General features: G+C 40.5%; 1 protein-coding gene across 2 annotated transcripts in view; it reads right to left on the bottom strand.

The window, feature by feature from the left end:
• TULP4 (TUB like protein 4) overlaps window positions 1-23,981 on the bottom strand; it is a 137,552-nt gene that overhangs the window by 82,018 nt on the left and 31,553 nt on the right. The gene's annotated exons all lie outside the window — the stretch shown is intronic.

Here is a 23,981-nt window from a genome sequence, read left to right on the forward strand (position 1 = left end):
AATTAACCAGGTTGGAAAAGACCTTCGAGATCATCAAGTCCAACCTATCATCCAACACTATCTAATCAACTAAACCATGGCACCAAGTGCCTCATCCAGGCTCCTCTTAAACACCTCCAGTGATGGTGACTCCACCACCTCCCCAGGCAGCCCATTCCAATGGGCAATCACTCTTTCTGAGACTTATTCCTAACATCCAGTCTAAACCTCCCCTGGTGCAGCTTGAGACTGTGTCCTCTTGTTCTGGTGCTGGTTGCCTGTGAGAAGAGACCAACCCCCACCTGGCTACAACCTCCCTTCAGGTAGTTGTAGACAGCAATAAGGTCTCCCCTGAGCCTCCTCCTCTCCAGGCTAAGCAACCTCAGCTCCCTCAGCCTCTCCTCATAGGGCTTGTGCTCCAAACCCCTCACCAGCTTTGTTGCCCTTCTCTGGACACGTTCCAGCAACTCAGCATCTTTCCTAAACTGAGGGGCCCAAAATTGGACGCAGTACTCAACTAGTCCAATGGGATTGTTTAGAGTTAGCATTGTTTTCCTTTTTAGGCCCAACAGAGATTTATTTACATTCTACTAATTTCTGTTCAAGATCTGTGGAAAATTTTTAAAGGCATAGCCTAAAACTACCACACAAATAAATAAATATATTGAAGGTCTGCCCAGGTACTTGACTAACCATTTCTATCCACTGGACAATTCATATTTCTACTTTGTCTGGTGTTTGTGTCTTTAAAAGTAATAAATGAGGCTGGTAATAAAGTGGGACAAAAATCTGAGATGCAAGTTTATGATTTGTAGGTTCTAAGAAAGGGCTAATAATCAGAAAATGAAATACTAACTAAAATATTTTGTCTCAGCAGGTGTTAACCATAGTGTTTCAAGATGTGGCTGTAACGGCACAATCATGGGGTGGGAGAAGCGTACCTATATGCATACCTAGATCTATCTTGGAAGTACAAATTTCAAGCTCTGATCTTCCTGGTGCTGCAGAAGTACCAATTACCATTTTTATATGTTGTGTGGCTTTCCAAGTAAACCCAAAATTCAACCAGTTACATATGAGTAATACTGTATGTATCAGTGTCAGCAGGTACAATACTCAAACAAAATACAGAACTCAGAGGTAAGCCACAATATAAATTAAACTAAAATCAGGTTACTAAAACACTGAAATTTTTTCTTTACATTATCCCAGTGTCCCAAGACATCTTAGTGTGTGCTATTAAAATGCACAGTAATACTGTTCCCCTTACAGGTAGGACACAACTCAAGTTTAAGCAGGGTCAGCAAAAACGAAATAGTTTGTCACCGAGAGCCTCATTACTCAATTATTTGTTTTCTTCCTTTAGAAAGTACCCTAAAAATATCATAGATGACAATCTCTGTTCCTTTTCTGAGCTCTAAACCAAGGCAATTTACAAAGCAAGTTAACTCAACACATCACACAGCCATGATTTTCTTTTTCATAACCCAACCTGAACGCATTAATTTTCTAGGAACTTTGGATAACCCAAGTGATTTTCCTATTCTGTGTTTAAAAGGTGTAACTCAGCTGCATTGCACTTGGATCTTCATCTCTTTGCAGTCTGTATACAACCTGAAAAAAGACAGCATGTGTTGAGATGTTGGGACGCTTTTGGTACCAATCCAGCAATCTCATTAAACACTACTTCAGTTTCCCTTTCCCCAGAGGAAAAGGCTAAAATAATCTTGTGAAATTTCTGTGGTCTTTCATTAGAACAACGCCAGACACTTCAAAAGAGTTCTGACAGTACAAGAAAGACAATGCTGGGAGAGGAGCGTCTGGTTATCTTAGCACACAGCTACAACCAGACGGCCTTCAGGTCCTATTAACTCCCAACAATTAATCTGTCTCAAGTAGCCCTCCGCGTTTCTCCTGACAGCTTCCTGGAAGTGGGTTAATATTTCAGTAGTACTTTGAAGCAGTTCTGAGATTATTGATAATGCTGCCACTGGATATTTACTTAGAGATAAGAAAAAATATTGTGAGGGCTTAGAATTTTCTCTCAATGGAACTGAAGCTTGCAACATCTGAGGCAAAGGGAATGTACATTTTTCAACTGCAGTGCAAGGTTTTTACCTGATAGAAGATGTGTGGCCAATTTTTAAATTACTAAATTCTGCACTGAGCATGTATAACAATTTTTGGCCTACTGGTGGCCAGACTAGTTGATACACTGCTCTCCTGCTTCTTTGGGTTCTTGGAGATTTGAAGTTTTATTCTTATAAGCCACAAGGTAGACACTGACATGAAGATTAAAAGAACTTCTCATCATTGGTCACACTGACATGTAAATAGCTTGCAATAAATATTAGTACTAAATTCATTTTGGTTTGGTGCAAAGGAAATAATCTGCAGAGTACATCTACATTCTTTCTCCAGATCACGTAGGTCTGCTGACTTCTGCTGGCTTTCAAATCTGCCTTTTTTATTTTAAAATAAGATTATTCAAACAATTTCTCTCATCTTTGCAAAAAAAACCAGAAAACAACAACCAGAGATGCTGTTTGCTTTCTGCTGAACTCCTTCAGGAGAACATTCAAAAACAAAGCTCTACAAATAGTGATAGCATTGAACACCACATAACAGGTCTTCCAAGAAAATTAGAATCATCTAATGTTACAGTAAGCCTATAAACCACAAACAGCGTGGTCTCCTAACCAAAATTCATTGCAACTCCAAGTCATCAAGGGGAAGGGAAAACCAAACCAAACCCCCCTCAAAAAAAGGGGAAAAAATTTTTACTAAAAAACAACTGAGCAGAGGCTTCCCAAGCCATGGAAAATGTGACTACTGGAAGAAAACTCAGATGAAAAACACGCTCCTCTTCTCTAGCGAGCTAAAGAAAGTAAATCATTATAAATAGGTCGTAACAAAAATAGATTCTGCCTATAAAAAGAAACATCCAGTGCTAGCCATGATCCGATCTATTTACTCACTACTTGAAATTCCTGGAAGATATCTGCTGGAAAAGGCAGGCCAGGCTCTGCTCTGATGGGAACGCTACTTCTCAACATCACCAAATGGGAGAAGGGACAAAGATAAAGGAGGTCTTGGTGGTTATTTTCTTTCTCATTATTTTTATTATAGAGGGAGCTTCTGCTTTGATTTCCTTTCTTCCTCTGCAGTGTTGTTCTATGTAATTTTTTTTGCTATACTTGAACGCTACCACAATCACAGGGCAGACAGAGAGCCTTCTGAATGCTCTCCCATTGAGTCAAGTATTAAACTACATGGTAATTGTTATTAGACTTCCTAAGTGAAGCTCTTTCTGTAAATAGTAGGTACCTGTGTCCTGCACCTACTCTTTGCAATTTAATATCTTCTCAAAGAAACATGCTCATTAAGTTGCACTATATCCATACATTCATTTTACTCCATTCAGCAATATAGATACTTAATAACTCCCTCACTAGAACTTTAAAAAATGTTCACCATTTTCAAGGTGGACAAATACTCCTGAATTAAGCTAGAAGAAATCAGAGTAAAGTAGCCTTATCATGAAACACAAGCGTGTTGTTCTTATGCCACCATATGCAGTGCATTCAAAGATGGGAAGACAGACACCTCTAGCAAGACCCAAAAGTCCTTCCCTCAACTCATGAGATCTTTCTGAAAAAGGCAGTCACAGAAACTAGTTGCCAAAAAACAGATGCTTCACTACATCTGTATGAAGCAAGACTAGCAAAGTAATATGCATGTACTACCTGGCCATGAGAGGTGAATCAAGTATGCTTGCCTATATAAAGACATCTTATGCTCACATTTTAAAGCAAATAAAAATTATCTTAATTCTCATAACAAAAGTATATGATGTGGATAATCGATTACCTGACAACTTTAAATGCATAAGGGCTACAGATGCCAGAAAGAACAATCTCCCAACATTTCAAACACTGATTTCTATTAACTTTGCAGGTGAACAGCTGCTTTGAACTGGCAACACTAAGAAAAAAACTGCCAAGCTTCTAGCCAACAGGCAAGTAACTTCTGGTTAGTTCGAAGTCTTGAAGTACATCTCTCCAAGGCGTGTAAGACGAGTTTCCTTTACACAAGCAAACCTCTTCATCACAAAATTCAGACAGAATTCAGGTCCCAGGGAGACCTTACTCTGGAGGAAAGAGCAGGACTCACAACCTGCGCCCTGCTCCTTTTGTGTGCAGAGTAGCCTCTGTTCCTTCATAAGCTTCCCTGTGGACCCTTCAGAGCACACACAAAAGTACAACTGTGCTAGCAGCTCTCCTGCCTCTCATGTGAACTTCCTTCATGGTGAGTGGCTCAGAAAGATCATAGGAGCCTGGCTAGGGCTGAAAAGGAGGCTGGTGCCCCAGAGAGGATAATGAGCATGAAGGATGTACACCTGAGAGGGAAACACATCTTGCAGAAAAACGTAAGAGTTGGGGCAAGCTTACTGCAAGGCATGTGAAGCTGCAGTCACAGTTAAGCAAGCTAGCAGCTCTGCATGGTAATCTTGTCAAACTAAGCTCCTTTTTTTCCCCCTGATCAAACAGACCTCACTTCCAGGTCCCATCTGTACATACACTGTGCCAGGTCTGTTAGTGTGATTTTGACAAACTGAATGACATCTATATATGTGCATGTTGAACACAGCCACCCTTCACGCTGAAACAAGTAAATGCGTGTCGGCATTCATCGCTGCTGATCTGACAAAGATTACGTGGAACAAAGAAGTAGAAATTGCACTGCAAGTCCATGTCAGGTCTTCTATCCATCACCAGTTAAAATATCCCTCACCAAGCCTTCTTTCAAAGAAATACATCAACCTAACTATTACAAGTGGTAACTGCCATTATGTTGGGTCACCATTTGCACCTGCGTGGGAGTGCGGAAGACAGGAAAACAGAAACCAGCCTTATGCCCCTGTATGGGTTCTCATTTCTATTATGTGTCATTTTCTTCTCTTCCAGTCTCAAAATACATGTAGAGCAACTTGAAAATATGTTGAGAACAGGGGAAAAAAAAAAAAAAGATGATTCAAACATATGGATAGATTAGATTCTATATGAACAGGCTAGCATTAATCAAAACAGGTTAGAAAATCAATATAAAGGGGTATCACTTAAGTCTATTAAATCACAAGAAGGGCAAGGAGGCTGGTGAGAGGCCTTGAGCACAAGCCCTATGAGGAGAGGCTGAGGGAGCTGGGGTTGTTTAGCCTGGAGAAGAGGAGGCTCAGGGAAGACCTCACTGCTCACTACAACTACCTGAAGGGAGGCTGTAGCCAGGAGGGGGTTGGTCTCCTCTCTCCAGCAACCAGCACCAGAACAAGAGGACACAGTCTCAAGCTGCACCAGGGGAAGTTTAGGCTCAAGGTGAGGAGAAAGTTCTTCACTGAGTCATTCACCATTGGAATGGGCTGCCCAGGGAGGTGGTGGAGTCACCATCCCTGGAGGTGTTCAAGAGGTGATTGGATGTGGCACTTGGTGCCATAGTCTAGTCATGAGGTCTGTGGTGACAGGTTGGACTTGATGATCTTTGAGGTCTCTTCCAGCCTTGGTGATACTGTGATACAAGTGTCATGGAGTAACAACTGTTACTGCCTTTTCCACTGTAGAAAGTAAAGGTCATCAAAAAAAATTGAAAGGATGGCTGTTCAAACAACAAATGAATGTAATTTTCCCACATAACTCATAGGTAAATAATAGGGGCCAAAATTTTACACAGATGTAAAAAGCAGTTAGGCAAATTCACAGAAAGCTGTACGGACACAAAGTCCATGTACCAGGTTCAGGGAGCTCCTGAGCTGCAGACTTTTGAGAGTGGAGGTCTCTGGACTCTCAGGAGAGTCTTGAGCAGTGCTTAAAAGCTTTCTAATATGCCAGCTACAGGTCACTATCACAGAGAGGACATTAGCCCAGTACATCTGCTCCAATACTCTCTTGATGCTCTGAATCACTACAGACAAATCTCTTAACAGGTAAAACTCCGTGCTGTCCTGTTTCAAACTGGTAACATACAGCTACAAATTAATTACTACAAATTACCAGTGTCAGCATTAACCTTTCCTCTGTCTCTGTAGCTCTGGTAAAATCTGTTCTGTATTTCTTTTTCACTAAAGGTTTGAACATTTGAAGTTTTAACTCTTTTTCTTTTTTCCCCTCTTCACACCACAAAGTTCAATTGTATAACTAAGTTACAATCCTGACAAGGGACATTTTAAGAACATTGAGCAGTTTATTTATAAGCAAGCTACTACGACAACACAGGCAGCTTCACATACATCTGTTTCTACAATACATTTCAGCACAAAGACTTACCAGAATAAATGCCTCAAATCACAATTTTAATGAACACCTGAAGACCCTGAAGGACTCCTTAAATTGTTTCACCACCAGAAAGTCCAGGAAGAAATGTCTGGCCCAAATAAATCTATCATTAAGCAATGGGAAGTAAATGGCACAACAAAAAGTAGGACTGAGCCATTTCAGAAATATAGATGGGGTTTGAAGCTGATGTAATTACAAGGAGGAGTCAGATGAGTAAGACAACACCAAGCTCCAGCCAAGGCTGAAGAGTTTAATTTCAAAATGAAATAGGAAACTGCTAGGAATACAGGAAAAACAGAATTCAAGTGTGACAAAGACAAATAAAAATATTTATTTAAAAAAATGACTCCATTTTCAAATGGCAACGTCTCAGAAAGCTCAGAAGACTGGAGTGTGTTTTATCGCCACCAAAAATCCAGTTCCACAGTAATAGTTTCCATTAGTCTCACAACACCCCAAGGATGATCAGGAACTGAAAATGCTAAATAACAGCATATGTATGAGGGTGTAAAACTACTCTTTTGATCGTGGTCCTTTTACCTGCACTCCTGCACACATGGCCATAGCACTCATCTGTAAGTCCATTCAAAGTTACAATGACGAGGATGAGGCTTTGCATGGGTATGAGGAGTTTGGATTTACAAAGGAAACCACAGTGTCCAAGAGAGCTTTGACTGAGCACCCTTTCTCACATCCACTCTGACCGGTGTCTTTGATTATTCTCCAGAACAGTCAGCTCCCTACCAACTTCACATCAAGAGATTCAAAATCTCTTCATGAATGAAGGAAAAAAGGGCAAAATATGCTAACAATATTATATTTTTAACGTAAAAGGACCTGACTGAAAAAGGCAAGGGAGGGAGGGAAGAAGAGAAAACTATAGGAATGATACTTGAGGAAAAGCAGCAGTAGAAATACAGATATATTTTTTTTAATTATTATTCATTTGTTCATGCCATTTAAACAAATACCTAAGTGGGCCAGAAACCAACCACAGATTGCCAGAAGGCATAATAAAAGAGCAGCATAATGTTCAGAGTGTGTTTATTTTGAAATTTAGAGCTGGGAGTATGGGTGGACCCTACCCAAGAACACCAAGTCACATGATACATTTTTCTTCTGCCCTCAATAATTCAACCCGTTTGGGGCCGGGCGAAGAATCGCAGTTAGATTACAAGCACAGGAGCAGTGCAGACTTAATTTAAATGATCTTATAGCAAGCAGGGTCCATTTGTGAAGAAACTGTCTATTAAAAAGAATAGAATAGAATAAACCAGGTTGGAAGAGACCTTCAAGATCATTGCGTCCAACCTATCACCCAATCCACCTAATCAACTAAACCATGGCACCAAGCACCCTATCAAGTCTCCTCCTGAACGCCTCCAGTGATGGTGACCCCACCACCTCCCTGGGCAGCCCATTCCAATGGGCAATCACTCTCTCTGTGTAGAACTTCTTCCTAACCTCCAGCCTAAGTCACCACAAAACACCACACACACACACAGGAAAAAGCCCCCAAACTCCCAAACTAAAACACCACACACACATAAAAACAAACACACATAAAAATCAAACAACAGTGTTTGTAAAGAAAATGCAGCATTGAGAATCAATTTACACTGCTACTTGTGTGTGTGGTCTAGAGTCCTTCACCACAAATATCTAAAACATAAGAGACAGAAGACTGAAAAACCAGGTATGTGTCAGCCTGAAGAATAGGAAGAAGGCTTGGTGGTAAGAGAAAAGCTGCAGTGGCTTGTTACAGAACACTTGGTAGTACAACATGGACAGGCTGTTCTAGGTAGAGCTGTCTTCTAGACAGCACGTATAATAGAATAGAATAGAATAGACCAGATTGGAAGAGACCTTCAAGATCATCGCGTCCAACCTATCAACCAATCCAACCCACCTAATCAACTAAACCATGGCACCAAGCACCCCATCAAGTCTCTTCCTGAACGCCTCCAGTGATGGTGACCCCACCACCTCCCTGGGCAGCCCATTCCAATGGGCAATCACTCTCTCTGTGTAGAACTTCTTCCTAACCTCCAGCCTAAACCTCCCCTGGCACAGCTTGAGACTGTGTCCTCTTGTTCTGGTACTGGTTGCCTGGGAGAAGATATCAACCTCTGCCTGTCTACAACCTCCCTTCAGGTATTTGTAGAGAGCAATAAGGTCACCTCTGAGTCTTCTCTTCTCCAGGCTAAGCAACCCCAGCTTCCTCAGCCTCTCTTCACAAGGCTTGTGTTCCAAATCCCTCACCAACTTTGTTGCCCTAAAATGGGGATGTTTTAAATAAGCTTTTGTAGTTGGTCTCCACTTGGCTATGGCATTCTTATGGCTACAAAGGTGTCATCTTGTGAAACACAATAAGAAAGCACCCAGGCCAATAAAATCCCAAAACCTCAAAAGGACAATTCCTAGACCATTTTTGTATTTGGATGTTCAGTACTTAATGGGTGGATGAAGGGCTCTGACACTGTGATTCCAAGAAAAGGAACTACACTTGTGTTTCAGAAAAGCAGCTTCATGGCTCGTTTCAGTGTTGCTGTCTATTTCCTTGCAGCTGGTCATTCATAGGCAGCTTGAAATGGTCGGGCAAAACCACACTGGTGCCTATGGGCCATGTGTGAGCAAGGTACTCTGACCAGTCCAGATCAAACCCAGGTTCAGGATGCTGCATTGCACTGTGACTCCCACCCCTGTGTAACAACTTGCATTTTTGTGCAACATTTCAGCATACACTTCTTTTCTTGCCCTCTTCTGACCAGCTTTACTCAAGACTTGCTTATTTGGACTGAGCTATTTTTATCTATGCTGTGTCCCATCTCTTTGCTCTTCTATCTGCTAAGCATGTTTTTCCCATTCTTTTGAGTACATAGAAACTAATCCCTTTGTGGGTGGTTGACAAGAGGTCTGTTGGGTTTGTCCTTGTGCCTGATTTTGTATTTATTTTTGATCTTGCCTGGTTATGTGTTTTATTTGGCACTTTTATGTAGAGATTTGGTTTTAGTGGTTTGTATTTGTTTTAATTCAGGCCACAGAGGCCTTTCAACAGGCAACTTAGTAAACGGGCTAAAACACATAAGGATGACATTCAAACAGATTCACACCACACATGGGCAAAACCACAGTTATTGCAATGCAGTATTCAGTGATAAATGAATTAAAGGTCCCAGACAAGAAGTAAACATCCAAAGGCACCATTATCTAATGTCTTTCATCTGAAAGGACCCTGGAGCACTTGATCATACAGCTTTATTTATAAAAGGGATATCATAAAATAGATTTATGTTCTAAGAAACCCAGAATGTTATTTGTACTACAGTTTGTCATACACTTCTAAGTTTTAACAGCTTTTTGATGTCAGATAGTTTGGCATCTCTGTGACTGAGAGATCCTGCCTCAGTCTTTTCTGCTCTGTAGCTTAACTCTCACCGCTGAGATCCTTCATTGACAAAAGCCCTGCAAAGTGGGGGAATCAAATGAAGAGCTTCTGCTACAACTCAGCTTTAGGAATAGTCCTTCTCCAATGACAGATCACCTCCAGCTACCTGCAGCACAGACTTCTACCACTATAGATGTGCAGTGGCTCTTGTAGCTGTTTAAAGGCCTAACAATTTATCAGGGTGGGTGGTAATGACTCAAAGAAGGGCAGCCAAATCTCATTCCTCAGCATGGCTGTGACAGCATCTGGGCTCTAAATCTGTAATGCATGGTAATAAGCATATTCTACAGCTGCTGCTCAGGTAAATTCCATGTGAGGGTCAAATACTACTTGCTGGAACATGTTACCTATTTCTTTTTATTGCTTCTAGAAAGCACATGACTGTAGTGCTCCACAAAGTACAGTCATGTGGCAAAGGAGAAGCCAGAGCACACAATTTTCTCTTAACATTTGAGTAAGGTATCAGTTCATCTGAGTAGAAAGACTGAGCATTATGGGTCTACATACACTGCACTCCTCATTGCTACTTGTGAGAAATGTGGTATAAAAAGCCAGGCTGATTCCCTGGAAGGACACCCACTGCTTCTAGTGACAATGACAAAGAAGTGACAGGAACTTTCAAAACAGCATCCAGAGTGATTAGCTTGCTAATAACCACCCAAAATTTAATACAAATTGGTGAGCAGCCTTCCGTCAAAAAATTATGTGTTTGTTGTGATTGGTTGTCAAAAAATTTTCAACTGACAAAAATCCTCCCAAAAAAGCCTCTTTATTTCAGACTGCTATTGGCTTACAGAAATGAAAAATTGTGCCTTCAATTTCATTTCAAATATTTTCAAGGCTTCCCCTCCCTACTTATCCCAAGAAGTGAATGACAAAAGCAGTAGACTACTTTAAGCAGAACTGCAAAGATTAAGAGGAAGGAGCAAAATGGCTTTTGAAATTTGAGTTTTATGTGGAAAATGTCAAATACTTTCTATTTGAAAAAAAACAAAAACCAACAAACTCATGACAAATAGAAAGCTGTCATTATCACCAGAGTAGATTAATACTTTACATGATCTAACATACTCCACTTTCTAAAGCCTCTTCTACAGTTCACATACCTTCCTTAAGGCATTCTATGGACGGCTGCCTCATTCTTGCTATATAAAGCATTTAACATGCAGCCTTAAGCATGATTTAATTAACAGTAGCAACTGTTTACTCAAATTTTCTCCCCAGGTCTATTCAAAACACACCTCTGCTGACACTCAAAATAAAAAGTTAACACTGCAAAGGTAGCACAGTAAAGAGGAAAGATAACATGTTTTTGTTGCTTTCCTAACCAAAGGAATAGCTTTACTCATGAACACAACGGTTCATTCCATTATATCCACTTAAACCCTCTGCTGATGCCATGTTGGTCAGATGCTATAGGAGACCTAACTTACATTAACCAACAAAACCTTGACTACTGGTGAGGATTAAGAGCTCGACTTCATTTTTCAGACCGCGGTGGTGAGGACACAGTCAGTTTGCTGATAAATAAGTCTATTTCTCAAGCAATTCTGCAGCTAATTGACAATACAAAACTTCACTGCACGTACTACCTGACTTTCCTCTGGCTTTCACGCCTACCCAAGGGAGTCACACTACCATGTTTCAGATTCAGTTAAATGACTGTGAGTCTCAGCCTTAGTAATCACTGCAGCATATAAGTACACCACAGAATTTTTTTAGAACACTTTAAAAGTCAAGCTCAACAAGACAAGCTAGATCTAATGATACCACCAACAACACTGAACTCAATTATTATAACCTCCCAATAAGAGAAATCATGTTCTATATCCTCTGAGCACCATTTGCATCATTACAATTGCTCTAAAGCTCAGAGCAGGTGATTTCTAACCTGACAAAACAACTGAGAGACAATAAGCTGTATGTAAAACACAACTAGCAATCCCCTTACTCTGACTGCTATACACCTGAATTCTTGATTTCTGAAACTGCTATACTGTCATCAATGTCCTCAAGATTAGCTAGCTACACAGCAAAAACCCACTGCACTGGTGCCCGCATGCTGTGAGGCCAGATATTACTCACGATCAAACCCTGAGGATGAGTCATGAGAATGTATTTTAAAACTGGCTTGTGAAATTGGATCCCCAGAAGAATATCAAGATTACCCTGACAAAAGCAAATGCTTTTTAAGACCAAGAAATGTTAGCTACCTATACAGAATTACAGTCTCTGAGCATTTCAGGAAAACTAATTAATTGAACTTTACAGCTCCAAAGATAGTAAAATGATTACTGCCGTTACTCAGAAAATGAGAAACACATTTTGGCTATGTGAAAAGTATTCACTTGCTCAACCATCAGACTTCGCTTTTCTTCATGTCCTTCACTGCATACTTACTGATTTCCAAAACAAGTAACATAGAGCTTGTTCAGGCAAGTTCCCCTCATCCACAGGCACTGTACATGAATTGAATGGAAAAGAATTCCAAGGAGTCAATAAATAATGTATTCAGGCAATGGAAAAACAAATCATAACACGTACGCACCAACGCAAAGAAATGAACTGACGGGGTAAAGCAACTGCAGGTATTGCTAACATTTTTTTAACTTCTGAGAGCTTAATCTTTCTCTCTGATAGAATAGAATAGACCAGACCAGGTCGGAAGAGACCTTTGAGATCATCAAGTCCAACCTATTATCCAACCCACCTAATCAACTAAACCATGCAACCAAGCACCCCATCAAGTCTCCTCCTAAACACTTCCAATGATGGTGACTCCACCATCTCCCTGGGCAGCCCATTCCAATGGGCAATCACTCTCTCTGTGAAGAATTCCTTCCTAACCTCCAGCCTAAACCTCCCCTGGCACAGCTTGAGACTGTGTCCTCTTGTTCTGGTGCTGATTGCTATCTGACAAACTGCTTCAGCTTCACAACAGAATAGGAAAATCCTACATGTTGCTCCTGACACCCACCATCAGTCCACAAAACTATGATCAGGACCAATACCTACTACCTGCATTTAACTAACAGCTATTAAAGCTGTCATCACTGGTTTGGATCACTCACTACAGAGGATAAAGGTATTTTGACCACTTCTGATAGCTGTTTATGAATCAAAGTAAATTCAGGCTTTCAGAAGCATACAGGTCCAAACCCTGAGTTCCCTAATTAGTAAAAGGACTGCTAAGTCTCAAGAAACCATTGAGATTATTATACTCAAAACAGTAAGAATTCTGGAAATGCAATGAAATTTAAATGAAACACATAGATGGCATTCCATGGGAAAATGGCAATTCCTACTCTTAACATCTGTGATCAACAGGGTGTCTTGCAGGCAAAAGTAGACCTGATAAGATGACATACATGAGAAAGTGTTTATCTTATGCACCAATAAACATAACTGATGCTAACAGCTCTCTCTGTGTAGTAAAGCAATCTGTGCTGGTAACTGTAACATCAAATGTTCTTCTGTTTCATACACTTTATTCAGTATTAGTGCCATCAAAATCATGAAGTATATGCCTAACTCAAGATATTACCAGAACAACAAGTGACAGGTACTCTAAAACTGCAACCTTTCTTAGCCACTTAGTCGTCTGCATACTTTGAAGACATGTTATTTCAAGGAATCATAGTTTGAGCATCCAGTCCTTACAATAAATACAATCTGCTCCACAGCAACACCGTTTATTAATTAACCAGGCATTTAATATTATCACTTCTGTACAGCAGCAGAAAGCAAAGCTTCATTGTATGCTCCCAGAATACTTCTGAACTGAGGAGCAAGACATTTGTACATTACCAGCCTCCACAAGTATTTCACAGGACCAAAGGAAAGAGTAGGGAATAAGATCGCTTTTCCTTATGATACTCCTAACATAAAAGCCTGCTTGTATCCCTCTTAAACTAAGATCTATAGTATGTAATTAACACTCCTTTTACCAACAGCAGAGCATCAGAAAGCTGACCCCTATTCTCAAAACAGCCTTCTGGGGATATCTTCACATGTACATCTGAAGATAGGGTCATTCCTCAAGAATGGTCCTCATTACCTCAGCTGGAAATTACAATCGTCTCTATTTTTAGTATTTTGCAATGGAATGATCAAGTCTATTTAAGACTACTTCCTATCTTTCCTTTTTTTTCACTGATATAGTTCTCTTTTATTTCTGTACCTTAATGATCTTGATTAATTCTTTTTGGTAGAATCAGATTTTCTGTGAAACTCAAACTTCCTCTAGCTCTTTTCAGGTTAAAAGCTTTAGAGCTCTCTCTTCCCTGCGTGGAAGAACCCTCCGTCTTTCTCTTTTTTTCATCTTACTCAGATTTCCTCTTCAACAGCATGAAACCCTCCCTCTTTCTCAAATTCTCCAACATCTCTTGAAGGTCCTTATGCTTGGCCCCCTCTTTTACTCAACACACTAACTTCAGGAGGTCATCATACTGCAAATAACCAGCCTTCATCTGTGTCTTCTGCTGCTGGGCATTATCATCTCTGGTAAATACATCTGTGGAACTGACTGCTGCCTTCTGCTGACACTCAGAGAATGACACATTTACTCAGCTTTACAAAAGCCAACATCCTTCTCAGCCTGGACATTTCTGAGACTGACTTTACTCCAACTACATCTATCTCTCTTGTACACATGCAGGTACATGTACACACCTATCCTAGGCAGCGATGATCTGTTGCTGCAAACTGCTTCACAGCTCTGCCTTGGCTCTCTTTCATGAAACAGTTACTTTCCATTTTCTTATGTTAACACAGATGAATTGACGCAGTAATGAGGGCATGGCTACCTTGTGATACAATTTCCTCCAGAAGTCAGATCTTCCACTGTTTACATTTAGTATTTTTAAAGTTTTGAGCAGGCATTCAGATTTCTATAGATGACAAAGGACTTGTGCTCTGTTGCTTCTTCTAAAACTTCTTTCCCAGGCGCATGGCTTGTGCCATCTAGTTTCTTCTTCTTTTCAGCTTAATGAAAACTTTCCTTCCCAAATTTTACTTCTCTTGCAAAGTTACCATCACATCCAACAGCTTTGACTTTCTTTTACATTTTAATTGTCTCTGCCTATAATTCCTCATGAGGATTTTGACTATACTGTCCAACTGCTTGACTACTTGGAATATGAAATGCTCTCTGCCTCCTCTAGCATATCAGTTTGTACTCTGATTTTAGCCAAACTTGAATGGCTTCTCTCCACTCTTTTACATATTTAGCACTTCCTGCTTGCCTCCAGAGTTGTGGTTTTAATGTTGTTCCACAAGCAGGATATCACCTCGATTTACAAACTGATTTCATGGAATCACAGAATGGTCTGGGTTGGCAGGAAGCTCTGGAAAAATTCAAGCTCCCTGTTCAAGCAGGGACATACAGTTGGTGGCCCAGAACTGTGTACAGATGGCTTTTTAATATTTCCAACACTCCACGACCTCTCTGGGCAACCTGAGCCAGTCGCCCTCACAGTAAAAGTGTTTCCTGATAGAATAGAATAGACCAGGTTGGAAGAGACCTTCAAGATCATCACATCCAACCCATCAACCAATCCAACCCACCTAAACAACTAACCCATGGCACCAAGCACCCCATCAAGTCTCCTCCTGAACACCTCCAATGACGGTGACTCCACCGCCTCGCCATCATGATGTTCACAGGGAACCTCCTGCAATTTAGTTTGTGCTCACTGCCTCTGTCACTGGGCACTACTGAAAAGACCCTGGCTCCATCTTCTTTGCAGCCTCTCTTCAGGTATTTTTATACATTAACAAGATAGTCCTGAGCCTTCCTTTCAGGCTGAACAGTCCCAGCTCTCTCAGCTTTCCTCATACATGAGGCACTCCAGTCCCTTCATGCCTGTGACCCTTTGCTGAACTCTGTCCAGTATGTCCATGTGTCTCTTTTAATGGGGAGCCACCCGGAATCGGACATAGTCCTCCAGGTGCGGCCACAGCAGTGCTGTGCAAAAGGAAAGGATCACTTCCCTTTATCACTGGCAATACATCTCCTAAAGCAGCTGAGGACACCACCTGCATTCTTTGCCACAAGGGTGCACTTCTCTCTCACGTTCAACCTGGCATCCAACAGGACCTCCAGGTTCTTTTCTGCAACGACTTCCAACTGAGTTGCCTCAGCATGTACCAGTGAGTGGAATTCTTCCTCCCCTGGTTCAAGACTGCACTTCCTGCTGAATTTCATGAGGTCTCTGCCAGCCTATTTCCAGTCTGCCAAGGTCCCTCTGGTTGGCAGTACAATCCTCTGTATCACAGAATAGTAGAGGTTGGAGAGGACCTCTGGGGATCATCTAGTCTAACTCTCCTGCTCCTGCTCTCCTGCTAAAGTAGGCTCACCTAAAGCAGGTTGCACAGAAACACACCCAGGCTCTGTCACCCTCAAAATAAAGAACTTTTTTCTCATTCACAGATTCATAGACTGCATCAGGTTGGAAGGGGCCCTCAAAGGTCAAAGGTCATCTTGTCTATTTCCCCCCCCACCCTGCAGTCAGCAGGGACACCTCCAACTACAGCAGGCTGCCCAAGGACACATTAAGTCTGATCTTGAGTATCTCCAGGCAAGGGGCCTCATCCATATCCCTGGGCAACCTGTTCCAGTATTCTGCCTTTCATTCCCTCTCCTTATGTTCAACCTAAATACACCTTGCTCCAGTTTAAAACCACTGCCCCTCATCCTGTCACTGTAAGGCCTTCTAAACAGTCCTTCCCCAGCCTTCCTGTAGGTCCCCTTCATGTACTGAAATGTAGTTATAAGGCCACCCTGGAGCCTTCTCCTGTCCAGGCTCGAAAGCCCCAATTGTTTCATTCTGTCTTCATAGGAGAGGTGCTCCAGCGTTCTGAGGAACGCTTTGCGGCCCTCCTTTGGACCTACTTCTTCTTTGCATCAGCCACTTGTATCAGCCACTCGTATCAGCCACTCCTGTTGGTTTGGTGTCACCTACAAACTTGCTGAGGGTACATTCTACCCCATCATCCAGATCATTAATGGAGATATCAAAGAAGACTGGACCCAGTATTGATTCCTAGGGTACACCACCTCCAACTAGACTTCGTGCTGCTGATCACCACCCTCTGGGCCCAGTCATTCAGCCACCTTCCAGTCCACCTCACTGTTTAGCCAGTCTGTACCTCAACAGTATATTTTCCAATACACTAATCTACCAAATAATTCCAGAGCTGGGAACACCAAAATTCTATTCTGCAAACTTAAAACCAGCACTTCTTTTTGAAAGTCCACAGGTTTGCCCAATTCAACTTCATTTTCATTATTTCCTGCAACATCTTGTTATATAAGCAGATTACTTCTCTTTAAAGAAGTTAATGCAAAAAGAATACTGAAAACACCCTCAGAAGTTCACACATGTTCATAAAAGATTGCTATCAGAGTAGAGATGCTGGTTGCCCAAGGACAAGTGCCCATAAAATTTCTTTTGTCTGTCCTACTACATTCTAGCTACACTTGACAAGCAATTACTTGGTGCTCTGTGCTCAATTATATTGTGAAATGTTTATGGTTTGTAATGGGTATCTTATCTGTAATTCCATTAATTCCTCTGGGAACTGTTTAAACCAAAGCAGTGTCCTTAATTATTATGGCTCAGAAATGCTATCCTAAAACCTGATTTCTCCACTATTCAGATGTTCAGTATGCACGTCTGCATATACAAGGCCTTCAGAATTGCCTCATGCAGAAGGTGCTCACGTTCCAAGCTTAGGTATCAACTGTCAGTAGTAATCTCACCTATTCACTGAATTTCCTCATCACAAACTTCTGCTACAGAATGCACACTTCTTTTCCTTGGACACCCAAATTATCATGCTGAACAACTGCTTCTCTCCAGAGCAATAGAGTGTCTTCATTCTAAATCAAAAGGCAAGAAATGACCCTTGGGCATATCATTATCTTAAAATATGCATGTTGTTATCTCTCAATAATTTATCATGAATAAAAGCTTAGGGCTCACTTCTAATAAAGGTGAGCTTGATTCCACTTCAAACTTTTTTGAGTAGGATTATCTAACAATAAAACTGCAGCATGTTGAAGCATAGTGAAATTTAAAACCGCGTTGATGACCTGCTTATTTATGTCTAAAACCTGACAACACTGTTCTCATGTCATATATTCCTTTTTCTCCCCAGCTTTGAGGGGTGGTTTTCTAGATGCTTTGCAGGAAACACACTGTGTACTCAAGACCTACAAAACAACTTTCAAGAAGTACATCAGTGCAGCCCTACCAACTCTCATTTACTCAGCTACAGTTGCAGCAATATTGGATGGTTTACATCAAAGCCACATGACCATGTAAGAACAAACATAATCTTGAACCTCAGTAAGCGAAGAGTACATTGAACAGCCAACCTCCCCGGAACTTGATGAGGTCACAGAGAGGTTGGGATTCTGAGGTAATTGAGAAAGATGGACAGACAGGCAGCTTCTATGTGTTAGAAGTACAAGATGAGTGTAGCTGGAGAAAAACAGTATCACAAAGAAAAGATGTAAGACACACTGAAAGTGTTCACAGTTCCTAAGAGTGAACAAACCAGGCAGTTCTACTGGTACAGTTTAAGCCATACTTTGGGGGTTGCAGACAGGTGGAGGGCGCAGAAATGAAAAGCAGCAGGATTGCTATTTGTTACTTAACAAAAGAAGATCAATCCCTTCCAACTCCATTTATTTCCTTTGCCAATTCTGTTAAGAGAAGGCTATGAAAGCCACTTTCTGCATACCACAGCACATATTTAAACATCATTTAGGACTGGTAATAAAAAGACTAACAAAGTCTAAAATTTATTTTGGCTCTTTTAATACTCGTTCTAAGAAATTAAAGAACTCATGCACCCAGACAAATCACAGAGCAGACAGTTCAAAAAAGGATAATAAGGAACCTGCCTGAAATCCCAATGTATTTGTCCCTTATGAAACTGTCAGAAAAGCTTGGCAATACTATTCACAATACAAACTTAACAGAACCAGCCCAGTCAGGCACAGGACCTATTCTCCCACAAGCCACTTCCCACAGAAGCATTAATTCTGCCTCTCTCTGCAGCACTATTTTTTAGTAGCCATGATAGTTTCAGGACAGAGGAAGGGCATGATTTATAGACAGATTTACAGCTAGCAGGCTTTCAGAAACACTAGTCCTTCTTCACAACCTTGTATGCCTCAAAGCTTGTCTGTTTTTTCCAATTGTACTAGCTTGCTTTAACAAAAAGATGGTATTTCTGTCGACAAACCTTGTCCTGTCTAGTGTGTGCAGTGACAGAAAAGCAAGAAGATCTGCAGTAGCACTGCAGTTTATTTCAGCATGTGTCTTGTACCACTGAGGCTTCTCTTGCCAAAAGGCATCATTATAGGATTGCTCTACCTCAAGATTTCTTAAATGCTCACTAGCAACAACTGCTCCAGCCGTGTCTGAAGGCAATGACTGATACAAGGTACCCATGCTGTCAGGATTCTCATGATGACTCCTTTTTTTCTGTCCAGGAGCCACAACAAAAATAACATTTAAGGTTCAAATGCAAGTTACAATTAAAACAGACAAAGTTGGGGTTCTGGTGTGGTTTTGTGTGTGTCTGGGGTTTTTTCTTTGTATTTTTTGTTTGTTTAGGGTTTTTTTAATTAAAACAAACAACCAACCAACCATTTTCTGTGTTTTTTTTGTCTATATTCTTAACACCGACACTATAAACCAAGAAAAACTAGCAAAAATGGTTCATAGAATCACAGAATTAGTCAGGGTTGGAAGGGACCACAAGGATCATCTAGTTCAAACTCCCTGCCATGGGCAGGGACACCTCATACTAGATCAGGCTGGCCAGAGCCTCATCCAGCCTGGTCTTAAACACTCTCCAGGGATGGGGCCTCAACCACCTCCCTGGACAACCCATTCCAGGGTTCTTTGGGTTTGTATAGGAAATAAATGTTAAAAAATCAGTAGACTTCTAGAAAGAATCTCCTCTGCCAGAATTTCTCAGAACTTTCATACACAAGCCCAAAAAGGTGGACAGAATAAAGAAGTTTCTTTTTAAAACAGGATAAACAACTTGTAACCTCCTTCCACTCCAAAACAAAATAAACCCAAGAACTGTGCAGAGATTCCCATTAACTGATGCACTGTGATAAGCAATATTTATTAAATATTTTTAAAGGACAGCATTGCTTTGAAAAGCTGCAACTAAAAATAATTCACTTGACAGTTCAGCTGAGATATGTTTACATCCCTATCTACTCCTAAATTCTCTGCTAAACAAAACAGTCATTTTTGCAGCTGCAGTCATGCACTTAGGACACTCAAATAACACCAAATGTAAATAAATGAGCAATTTACTTCATGTTTACAGTAAAAACTGCTATACAGACTCAATAATGTATTCAGCATGTATTCTTGCACTACTTTTTAATGGCACAGTCCATCAATTCACATACTGAATCTTATTAAAAATATTGAAGATGTCTTCTTAATGACACACCTGCAAAACATTTCTTTAAACTCTAATATTTTAAGAAACATTAAGTGCCATAGAAATTGTTACCAGCTTAATACATTAGACAGAACAGAACCCATAGTAGAAGAAAATACCTACAGTGGCACCACCAAATCAGGTTGATTGTCAGACATGCTTTAAGCCTACCACTGGGAAGAACATCCCTGTGAGGGATGTTCTGAAGGGTAAGTTTGGGCATTTTTTTGTAACTGTCTTTCACAGTTCTCTTGAAAATCTTTCCCAGAAAACTCAGGATGGCAGACACTGAAAGCCAGGGCCTCTGTGGTATTATAAAACAAACAGTCAGCCTGGCATGCTTCAGAGCCTACTAGACACACTAGGTAAAATCCTGACCTTGCTGAAGTTGCCAGGTATTTTTCATTTAATCCCTAATTTATCACAGAATTAATAAGACAGTCATAAAAGGAATGTGCTCAATTATTTTTCTGACACTGCTTCCCAGCACAGCCCAGGAAAGTCAAGTTCAGTCAAAATCAAAGACTTCTAAGTATCATTCTCAATTTCTGCACAGCTTTGCATTTACACGTGCTGGGATGGAGAAGGTATTTTAAGCCACTGCACCTCTGCTCCCTGGCTGCTAATTCATACATTGTGGTACAAAGGCACATCATCTCCCTGCCTTCTAACCTTTCTGCTGGACTTAAGAAACCCAGTGAAGGCCAGCCTCTTACAGTTTGTTTTTTCCAGACCAAGGAAAACACTCCAAAACCAAACTAAACCTTGTGTCTGTGCAGTCATTCACATCTGCTCCATCCACTACCCACCCCCACAGAGACACCTCCTGCCCCACGGTCAGAGGTGCATGGTGTTCCTACAACGTGTGAAACATGTCACTGCGGCGCAATTGATGCACAACACACATTCCCTGTCTTTTTGCATCAAAGTTGCTTCTCTCTTTGATATGTGCCCATTTAATTTTAATTTTTAGAATGCTAAGCCTTACTTACATCAAAGAGATTCAGGACTGTAGGTGCAGTTTTAAAGTTGAAAAAAAAAAGATCTATCACAAACCGTAATATTTTCACCTCTTGTCACAGAATACATGGGATAAGCCTGTTTTAATCCCTGTAGTTATCCTTAGAAACTACCAAAAAAAAGAAAAAGCAGCCACTTCCTAGTTGTAAACTCTAAAAATCAACCTTGAAGCAATTGCAAAAGCACTGGTATGGTTCACTCTACAAAGCATTTCATTTCCAATTATTGTTCAATGCAATGAGTCCTACAAGACCACTACTATAATATGTGTGTCATTCATTTCTGGGGATTCTTCTTCCTTATTTGTTTTGATATGCTGCAGGCATGCTATTACAGTCAAAAAAGGAGCTGTGTGCCAAAAGAAGGTTTCAGTGAATGTCTTCAGCAATCATAAAAACTTATCAAAAATACATTGCTAGCATCCACCTTCATGACCCACTTAAAAACAGTCTCACGTTCTTGCCAAAAGCACAGAACTGCTGCATTATTGTTTCCAGATTTTCACCCTAAAACTGAAACACAATGTACTGCTCTACCCACAGCACATTGCTAATTGCACCTCAAAATGTAACATTTAGCTTCTGTATTGTCACTCTTCCGTTCTGTTCATTACACCATTCCACACTTTATAATTGATGCATGCTACTATTAAAGCAGCAATATGTGTCAGAAAAGCAATAAACTTTCTCATAGCTTTATCTGAGAGAAAAATCTGTGGAGGCATAAATCATCATTTGTGGGAACAATACAGTACAGCACACTCCTAGAACTGGTCAGAGTCTTAAAGTTTTATATCCCTTTGGGCATGTTTTGTATGCCAAACATACCTTTAGTCAAGACACACATACCATATACTTGCAAAATCAGCATTTTCCATTGTGTAAGTGAACTTCTGTAAGTGCTACACAGAAGAAACAAAGATGTTGTATGCTTGGTTTTTAACGAGAGAATGGGGTGGGGGTGGAATCTACTACTATTTATGTAATACTAACAATAAGCAGTGGGGTTCAACATCTTCTCTTTTAAAGCATCTTTCAGCTGACAAATTTAGAAGAAAGGCCATTTCTAAAGAAAACTTTTTGTTGTCTATTCAAGTAGATGCATTTAACAACTAACAGATCCTGTATTCGTTTAATTTCTACTAAAATCAGCAGGATTCTCCTACAAAAGGATTGCATTCAATAAATCTGCTGGAGCAATTTGCAACTCATCATCTTCTAAGGAAGAACTTTCATGTACATCAATTCTCAAAAAAACAGGCCAACCTGATAGCAGCCCTGGACTCAATACACAGAAAGCCAGCTGCACTAAGTTACTTCACTTCTTCCTTCAGTACAACCCCACCAGATCAATTTTTTAGTGCCATACACATAAATTAATTGGCAGTCGTTATTCTGATCATTCACATATTTTCTGCTATTGGGAAGATTATTTAGAGAAACACAACTCTTTATTAATGACAAGCTGACCCAGCAGATTTTAAGCACCAAAATAAATAAATAAGTAAATAAAAATCCAACCAGAACATTTTCCTTTCATCCGAGACAATCACTGTTACGTGAAAGGACAAACAGCACAGCTCAATTCACACAGTAATGATGCTGTAACCTAGAAAGAGTCTAACTGCCAACTCTATAAACCAAGCAAAACTAGTCCAAACCAAGGGGCAGTGTGAACATCAGCATCTTCTCCATTTCACTGGCACACCTTTAAATCTCAGCTTCTATTTCCAAAAGATTTTGCATTCCCATCAACAGCACTTCCACCACTGTTTCCAAGGCACAAATTATGCAAAACGAGAAAAGCAGTTGCCCAGGTTTACAGAAAAGTTAAGAGAAAAAGCATGAGAAAATGAAAAGTGATCACTTCATATCACACATTTCAAAACCAAAATGCAATTCTCACCTGAAAAATATACTGCCAGCTAGGGATGGTTCAAAACAAAATGCTGGATTCAAACATCACTCTTAGCTTTGGGAAAAGGTGGCTGTCATTACTTGAATTAATCTGACACAAATCCATACAACAATGTGTCTGTTGTCTCAAAGTCTAGATAATTTGCATATAGGCAAAGCAATTAAGACTGAATAGTTATTCCATGCCCCCTTTTTTCCTTAAAAAATAAAAAGCCTGTTATTAATGTTAACATGAGAACCCAAAACACCAACCTCTAAATTTTTGGCACAGCCTATGCCACAAAAAGGCAACTCCTATTAGAGTGCAACAAGCAGGTAGCACAAAAGACAAGAAAAAACACATTGCATCTTTGTTTTTAATTTCAGTACATAAAACTAACCTAAACCCTAAGATTTCATTTGGACGGATTCATTTCAAGAAGCACATCCAAACAGCCTAACTAAAAAGCAGAAACAAAGCCCTTACACCTGCCCATGACACTCTGTATGCTACCAGGCATTATTTGCACTTTCCATGCAGCACCGCAGCTGAAACATCAGCTTTTACCAACATATTTATCCTTTTCAGAAAAACAAACAAACAAAAACCCCAAGTTTTTGTATCACTATAGTGAGGACAGTGCCCTGCACTCTGAAGTTGACAGCAATTTACTGTAAGGTATCTTAGTTTTTTGAGAAGTCCTACTTGCCCCTTTTTCTAACAAAACCGTAATTTTTTCTAGAGATGACAGCTATCCCCACTCGCAGTTAGCAGCTTCATCAGAGCTTCTCTCCCATTCCCCTGCCTCTCCATTAGCCTTTACAGCCAGG

The sequence above is a fragment of the Dryobates pubescens genome, chromosome 6 (assembly GCF_014839835.1).
Source record: "Dryobates pubescens isolate bDryPub1 chromosome 6, bDryPub1.pri, whole genome shotgun sequence".
NCBI classification, from domain to species: Eukaryota; Metazoa; Chordata; class Aves; order Piciformes; family Picidae; genus Dryobates; species Dryobates pubescens.